Raw genomic sequence first — 9,106 nt, forward strand, 5'->3', positions numbered from 1 at the left:
AATGTTGTACAAATTGACCAACTGCTGATAATTCAACCTCTCCGAAGAAAAGAGAACTGACATTATTGATCTGGTTTTGATGGATGAAAAGGTTCTGGCTGCTGAAATTGAAATGAATGAAACTTTAAGAAGAGAGTGTAGCATCTTAGAATTTATAAGAGATAAGAAGAACACAGGGCATATTTGGATTATGTATACATTAGAGAACAGATTTCAAACAGCTTAGAGAAAAAAATGGGTACAATCCAATCGCCTAAAATTCTTGGGGTAAGTCAGTTCAAGAGAAAGGAAAAGTTATCAAGGATGAAATTCCCATAAGGAAGACCCAAAGGGTAATCATTATTGACTTCATGTCATTGATGTATATTTGTATATAAGCATCAATGATTCTGTATATTTGTAGTCTCTACCTTGACAGATATATGAAGGTAGTTTTCCTTCTCTTTCCATTTTATTTTTTCCCATTCTACTTTTAATTTAAAAACTCCCTTATTTAATTCATAGGTCTTCAAGAAAATATATTTTTAATCACCATACCATTTGATGTATTCTGATGTATTCCCTCCTCCCAAGAGTCTTTCATTCCTAGATTTTAAATCATGATACAGAATTCCAAATTCAATTCTCCCACATGATTTTCTTAAGTAGGTGTTTACTTCCTAGGTTCACCTTTGGCGACATTTAGGTGGCACGGTAAATACCTGAGTTCAAACATGACCTTAGACAAGTATCAGCTGTATGATCCTGGGCAAGTCATACAACCTCTTTTTGCCCTGGTTTCCTTATCTGTAAAATGGGGATAATAATAGCACCTCTCTCTTAGTGTTCTTATGAAATCAAATGAGATATTAATTGTATAGTGCTTAGCACAATGCCTGAAATATAGCAATTGCTACATAATTTGTTATTATTATCATCATCATCATTATTCTCCACTGAAAACATCACTTGTGCCCTTGAAAATCTTCAGTTTCTTTCCCAGGCTTCCAGACTTAGGATATAAGTAAGGGTCTCAATTCCTTCATTTTGCATTTGCAATCCTTCTTTCATTCTTTTGAAGAACACTTTTTCTTCCCTGTTAAACTGGAGATACCCTCCAAAGCTTTCATCTTCTTTAATAGAGACACCTGCCTTTATTTTGTTCATTTATAACTAGTACTTGACACTGACAGATAGGCACACAGAACTACTTCTCTCTATGACACTTCACAATCCTGCTTGCTCTCTACTCTCCCTGGAGCTGGTATCCTTAGTTATGTGGCTAACTTACTAGGGTAACTGATGTGGCAAACTGCCTATTTGCCACGTGAAATCACTGCATCAGTGTTTAGTCACTTAGGACTTCCTAACAAGACTTTCCATGTAAAACACTTTCCTGACCTTTCTCAATTTGTTTTTCCCCTGACATCATGTTAGCTTGCTCATTGCCTTTGATTCATGACTCCCACCAAAGCTCTAATGCAATAATAGTCAGAAGTAAGAGGGTAAGAATTTTAACTGCTGGAAAGAATATAAGGATGCTATGGAGATAACAAAGCATGGGACATTAAGTAGGAGAAGAACCAGTAAAGTCAGATGTCACATAATTCAAGGGAAGAAAAAAATAATAATGAAAGGATAGATAGCAGAGTCAGATGGTACAGAGAAAGCTAAAAGGAAATGTCCACTGTTACTAAGGGATGGATGATTGATTGTTGTCCTTTGATCTCGAAAAGGATCAAAATGACATCATTGTGCTAGAGTCAAGTTTCAGTATGTCCAACTGAGGATGATCAGACCAATACTAACTCAGAATGCTCTACCACAGTTCCTGCACAAATAGTCTGCGTGAACAATTGAGGTGGATACTGTAAAACTAGCACATTCTGTGTTTCCTTTGAGGTGTTTCAATTCTGCTTTGCTCACTGAACACAGCACCTTGTCAGATATGGGCACACCATGCTGAGTGTTTCTGTGCCCATGTCTCCCATGTCACACAATCAATTCCAAAGTTCTTAAGCAAGACCTTGAGAGTATCCTTGTATCTCTTCTTCTGACCACCATGTGAGCACTTGCCCTTGTCTTTTTCGCAAGTGTACGTTTTACATTTGAACAACATGGCCAGCCCATTGGAGTTATGCTCTTTGAAGGAGAGTGTGAATGCTTGGCATTTCAGTTCAAGTAAGAACCTTAGTGTCTGGTACCTTATCCTGCCAGGTGATCTTCAGAATCTTCTTAAGACAATTCAGATGGAAGTAATTCAGTTTCCTGGCATGGCACTGGTAGACTGTCCAGATTTCACAAGCATACAATGAGGTCAGTACAACAACTCTTTAGACCTTCATTGTGGTATTCAGACTATCCTCTCTCCCATACTTTCCTTTGGAATCTCCCAAACACTGAGCTAGCTCTGGCAATGTGTACATCAACCTCATTATCAATGTGTACATCCCTGGAAAGTACACTACAAAGGTAAGTGAATTAATCCACAACAATCAAAACTTCTCCATTTGCTGTAACTGACAGTTCCACAGATGGATGGTATGTTGGTGGCTGATGGAGCACCTGTGTTTTCTTGATGTTAATTGACAGGTCAAAATTAGCACAAGCAGCAGAGAATGGATCCATGCTTTGTTGCATCTCAGCTTCAAAGGTTGCATTGAGTATACAATCATGCACCAACACCCCCTCCATTTTAGTCTTGGCTTGTATAGATGAAATGTGAACTAGCAGTGCCAACACCCACAGGGAGAACAGCATTCTAGTGGAAAGAATTAAAAGCTATTTCTATTGGCTTTTTTCTGGTTCTTTTTGTTCTAATAAGACAGTTGTACATTAAATATTCACGAGTACAAGTACCACCAGGTGGAGAAGAGTCCTTAGGGACACATGAGTCAGTTTCAGGGAATTATTACCATGCCATTTCAAAAGTTTGACCCCAGTCCATGGAAGTTCAGATCAGATAACCTGAGCCATGGGTTTGATATATTTTGGAGAACATTCAATGATTAATTCTATACCATAAAGAAGTCAAGATTTTGTTCATGTAACCACTTTTGATGCATTTCCAATGACTTCCCACCTTGATCAAATGCATTAGGAATGAGAGTCATAAACAGAAAAACAGATGAGCTTCTTGTGTGTGACCAATCAGGATCACAACTTAGACTGCTTAGTGTACTCCATGGTTACATATAGCACAGTCTAAGAGACACTACCTATAAGGATAAGTATCTACATAAAAAGAGATGCAGACAAAAAGATGCATAAACAAGAACACAGACTAAAATAGCTATCCATTACCATGCAAGTTTTTAGTTCACTGCGATTTTTTTGTGGTACACAGTGTTATATTGTTAGAGCTAAACTTGTAATTGTTAGAGCTAAAAACGCTTTTAAGGAAGAAAGAAAAAAAGTCATTTTAATGAGAACCATTCATACTTATTAGTGATTTTTTGACAGAAGTTGTACTTTTGTATTAAAACTTTTACAAATACAGTGATAAATGCTGATAGATTCTACCAAACTGCAAGGGTTTCATGTATGTTTCTGGTGATGAATTGTTTCCTAAAAACCACCCTAACTGTAGAAAGGTTCATCATAGACCACTGCAACTAATGAAATTTTCAACTAAGGTGTGCTTAGGTTATGACTTGTGTTGGTGGAAAGAGAATCTACATGAATAAAATCATAGATCCTTTGATGTATGGAAGAGTCATTATCCATAGATATCAAAAATTCATACTACTCCCTTTCCTAATGTCATTAATGTAATTATTAACTAAGCCTTTGCTATGCTCTTTGAAAAGTGTAAAAAAATACAACTACATTAACTGCAAATGTATTTTATATTGATTTTTTCAAAAAAATGAGAATTATAAAAAAACTAAATAGCCCAAATTGTAATAATATAGACCTGATCCCCCACATGATTCTTCAACACCTCACTGACCAATTAATCAACAAGCATATGTTAAACACTATGCTATCTTGTTCCCTGTTTGTGCCCACATTACATAATCTCAAGTTCAAGAACAAAGCACCTTGAGAGATACATATCCCAGACCTTTCTCCTATATAATGATATACATATACACATATGCATGTAAAATACATGCATAAATATATACACACATGCAACTATGTATGCTGGCATACAAATACATGTTGTGTCTACATTGATATATAATGAAAGAAATAGAGAGAGATAGTGAGAGAGATGAAAAGAGCAAGGGAATGAGAAAGAGAGGAAAAAGGAGAAGGAGGAGGAGGAGAAGGAGGAGAAGGAGGAGGAGGAGGAGAAGAAGAAGAACAAAAAGAAGAAGAGGAGATAGACATCATTGTAGCCCAAGTTTTTGTTACCTTTCAGGTTTCTAGCCACCTCCGCTTGCCCTCATTCCTCTCACTTTCTCAGTTCCCCTAAACCCTAGGCCACCTTCAGTGGGGGAACTTGAGAGATCTTCAGCGCCATCACCGCCCTCCCCTGCTCTCTGAAAAAGGTACTCTAGTCTCTTGTCTCTCCCATCAGAATACGACATTTTGGGGGCAGAAATTGTTTCACTTTTGCCTTTTTAATCCTAGTAGTTAGCATAGTGCTAGCATATAGCAGATGCTTCATAAATAATTCTTAATTGAGTGATTCATTTGAAGGAGATTACTCTGAAACATTATGGAGGAAATACAATTGGGAAGAAAAGACAAAATGATGTAAAAATGATGCAAAGAAAAGCGGCACTCTCTAGCAGCATCTTTTCATTCATGTTTTTAATCTTAATTTTTCCATGAAAAGCCTGCCTAAAACACAGAAAGAGTAAGCTCTTTAAATGTTGAGAGTTGATCAACATATTCTTTAGTAATGCAATATTTGAGGCTACAGATCTTTTTATCTTCACTGATAAAAGTTCGAAATACAATCTACCATTTACTAAGCATGTAATAGTCAAATCTTACTAAAAGTAGGATTTGATAACAAAGTTCTTGTGTTTATTCCAACAACCAACTTTTGAAGGCCTTCCATGTGCAAAGCACTGTGTTGGGGGGAGATACAAAGGTAATTCTCCTTCCTCCTTGGAGCTCAAGAGGTTAAAATAAATTAGCTGTAAATCAAAGTTGTCCATTTTATGCAATTATACCTTATGACCAGTTTGTGCTGTTTGATAAAGTGATTTAAAAAAAAAAAATTCTAAAAGTTTGCTTTAGCAATTGTGTCCAAAAATGGAAAGAGAAAGCTTGGTGTAGTGGACAGATTGCTGCCCTTGAAGCCAAGAAGAATTTAGTAGAAGTCCCTTCTCTAATGTATTTTGGCTGTGTTAGCCTGGGCAAATCATTTAACCTTGCAGTATTCTAGGAAACTCTAGCCTAAAACTAAGTTGCAGAGAAGGTTCCAACTTGTATTTAAAGGGGGAATTTCCTCACCAGGAAGTTCCTTATGCAAATGAAATAACAAGTCAGGTCCCTATCCAGAAGAGTGCACCAAATACATGGCTAATGAAACATTTCAACCTGAAATAATCAACTACAAAATTACATCAAATTTAAAGCATTCTTGTAAAGAATTTTTCATATTCATTTGGCTCCTTGAGATTCAGTTTGGTTCACAGAATTTACACACCCACACTTCACAATTACAAAAGGCAAACCTCCTTCTTTAGCCATTGCTGTTTCCTTCAACAACTCCACATTTCACTTGGCTAAGAAATTCGAACATCTGGCTGTGGCAGACACATGCATAATTCTCCCTCAAATATTAAAACAAAACACAAATGAAGAAGAGTTAGAGCATACTAAGCATCTTTAGGAACTATGTGATATCTTTTCAATCACAACTTGATTTCTGCTAGGCTTTGGGCCTTGGTTATAGGCGTAGGCAGTTAATATGATTTTCAGCACCACTTGAAAAGGATCTAGATTTTTACATTTGATCAATTAGTGACCACTTTCATTTCTGGGAGCACCATTAGGGAACTGCTATTGTTAATAAAGCTGCAGAAGGCCTGAGCCATCTCCTTCGACTCTAAAGATGTGCTCTACGTTGGTTAGAAGGTTTAAGGTGAGTTTGCTATAATTAGGTATTCATTTGAATTTACATGATCTCAATCTGGCATTTAAGGTCCCCAACAATTTGGCTCTACCGTTATTTCTATGTAGTGAACTTCTGGATGTTCACTAAAATTAAAAAAAAAAAACTGCTTCATGATTCTATGTATTCCTGAAGCTTCCTCACCTCCTGCGATTGGAAGTTACTCCTTCCTCATTTTCACCTTTCAAAGCATATCCTTCAAGGCTCAAGTTTGATGTTACCAACTCCTGGAAGTGTTCTCTACCACCTCAAATTTTCCCAGAGTATTTTGCTTTGATGTTGTCTTTCCCCCATCACACTTTATCCTATATTATACTTATTTGTATATATGTCACAATGGAATCCTGGCACAATGGAATCCTGTTGTGGTCACTGTCAGAAGGAGTGACTCCTGATTGGCTGAGAGACTTTTGAACTCTTGACTTTGCATACTTTACATTTTTAATTATTTTTCTATCCCCAGGGCCTAACTCAAAGAATTGGGAAGAGGAATAAGATGAAAGAAGGGATAGGAGTGATGATGATGATGGAACAAAGATGACTGATAACAGAAGGAAAAAAAGACAGAACTTCTTAATTTTTACTTTGTTTCTCTTTTCTTTACCTGTGAAGATCTGTGAATTGGAAAAGACAAAACAAAACAACTGATTAATTGGGAGTTTATAACCAAAATAAGTAAGGAGAGAGTAAAAGCCTACTGAGGGGGCTTGATGAATTCAAGTCACCCATCCTAAATCAATTACATCTTTGGTTGCCACTATTTGTTCATAATATCATAGATTTAAGTTGGAAGAAATTTTCTAGTAGAAGCCACCTAATCCTACCCTTTCATGTTACCCACAAAGAAACTGAGGCCCAGAGTGGTTAATCAGCTTGCCCATCATCACTCAGATAGTGACAATGAGGATTTGAACTTATCTTCTGACTTCAAATCTGGCACTCTTTCCACTATGCCTTACTTTCCTCCCTATTATACTTCTTGCCCCCAAAATAAATGGTATGCAAGAATCATGTAGGGTGTTTGTGTTTGTTTCCCGAATGGATTATAAGTACATGTGCATGAGTTGTTAAAATTTAACTCACAGGGAGGCATGAATAGGTATCTCTGGAATCTTGGGCATTCCTCTCCAAGACAGACTTCTATTCCTGCCTGGAAGAGGGCAGAAGATTGAGACTACTATGCTAGCTGTTTTGTTCTTCTAAGGGAGAAAGTACCAGACTAAAATCTATCTGCCTTCACAAATATTGTCAGGTTCAGGGAAATTATTGTTTTTAGATTCTAGCTGCTCCCCCAGTAGCTAATCCTGTATAGAAAGGGCGCAGTTTATATCCAAAGTCTTGGTTCCTCCCATCTAAATACTAGTTACACAAAAGTCTATCACAGTTAGTAAAAGGAAAATAAACCCATTTATTCAAGCAAAGAGCAAACAAAAATCAGAGAAGTTATACAGATCCGTATATTCTAGAAAATACAGAGTTAATGAGTCTAGGGATTCACTGGGATCTAGGTATCAACTAATTACTTTCTGGGTTTCTCTCCAAAGCAGGTCTGGTACCTCATATGTTCTTTCAAAGCAGGAAGCAAGATGAAAGATCTCTCTTCTTCCAAGCTCTAGTCTCAACTGTACCCGTCACTCAAGTATGCAGCATTGAGAAGCTTTCAACCACTGAAGAAGGTCTCACACAAATGATCCAAGCCTGAACTCAGATTTAAAATATTTTCATCAGATAATATCCAATGTAAACCTTTTATAGCTAGGAAAATTAGTAACTAAATTCTTTAATGAGTGCTGAAACTACTTGGTAGTAACATATCAATGGATTAGACTTCTAAAGGGTTTCACTTTTAATAATCCATATTACCTGTGAACCTTGGGTCTCTAAAAGTATGTTCTTTTGGGACTAGTATAAAGAGATATGAATCATAATTAAAAATAAGCTTTTCTACAATTAAATGGCTCAAGAAAATGTTAACATGCTGCCTTTGGCCCACATGCTTAATACTCTATAGTAGCTATGTAGTTCATTGAGCATTTGCTCAATGTAAATAGTAAAGTGGGCAACTGGGTGGCACAGAGGATTTAGAGTACTTGGCTTGGAATCAGGAAAACTCATCTTCCTGAGTTCAAAACTGGCCTCAGACATTTACTGGTTGTGTGATCCTGGGCAAGTTGTTTAACCCTGTTTGCCTAGTTCCTCTTCTGTAAAATGAGCTGGAGAAGGAAATGGCAAAACACTCCAGTATCTTTGCCAAGAAAACCCCAAATGGGGTCACAAAGAATTAGATGTGATGAACAAAAAACACTGAGAAAACTCCAATCATGTTAAAACTAAAGGAGATTCAATTTTCTTTTCAATCCAAGAATTAGACTCTACTCATAAATATATCAAAACCTAAAAATGGGCCCACTGATAGCTTCCAGCCTGTAAGTGAGGCATCAAAATCCACGGTTCCAAAGCCATCACTTGGGGAGGTGAACCAGATTCTTTCTTTCTTTTTGGCATCTGCTTTGATCAGAAGATTTACATGTTCTCATTATCTTTGAAAGCTCAAGAGGAAGCAAATATTCCCAGCAGTTTACATGAGGAAAAGGCTTCTGTTGAGCATAATGATTTTTTAAATAACAGTTTTTAAATCCTATGTTAAAAAGAGCAAGTTGGCTTCATGAAAATATCCTTTCCACTCTGCTGTATGTGGTTTAGTTGCTGCTTTTTAACCAAGCTCAAAGGCTGGTATAATTAGACTGCAGGGACTATGGGTCATGCAGAACAATTAACCCAGCTAGTAGGGCTGACACGTCCAACATTCTCTCACTCAATTGCCTCAACTGCTCGCTCTCTCTCTCTCTCTCTCTCTCTCTCTCTCTCTCTCTCTCTCTCTCTCTCGCCCCTCATACCCATGTCATGTCCCTAATTTCTACTAACCACATGTCAGAGTGAGGAATTGCCAGTTTAACTGACTGTTTGTTGTTATGGTTGTTGTTATTCAGTCATTTTCAGACATGTCACACTCTTCATGACCCCATTTGGAATTTTCTTGGCAAAGAT

At 37.1% G+C, this 9,106-nt stretch overlaps 1 long non-coding RNA gene across 1 annotated transcript in view; it reads right to left on the reverse strand.

Moving 5' to 3' along the window:
• The window catches only part of LOC140514841 (uncharacterized), a 139,076-nt gene extending 132,736 nt beyond the window's left edge, over positions 1-6,340 (reverse strand). The window contains exon 1 of the long non-coding RNA XR_011970744.1: positions 6,203-6,340. This is a non-coding gene — a long non-coding RNA (uncharacterized lncRNA). The remainder of the gene's footprint in view (positions 1-6,202) is intronic.
• Between the last annotated feature and the right edge of the window lie 2,766 nt (positions 6,341-9,106).

This window comes from Notamacropus eugenii, chromosome 7 (assembly GCF_028372415.1).
Source record: "Notamacropus eugenii isolate mMacEug1 chromosome 7, mMacEug1.pri_v2, whole genome shotgun sequence".
NCBI lineage: Eukaryota > Metazoa > Chordata > Mammalia > Diprotodontia > Macropodidae > Notamacropus > Notamacropus eugenii.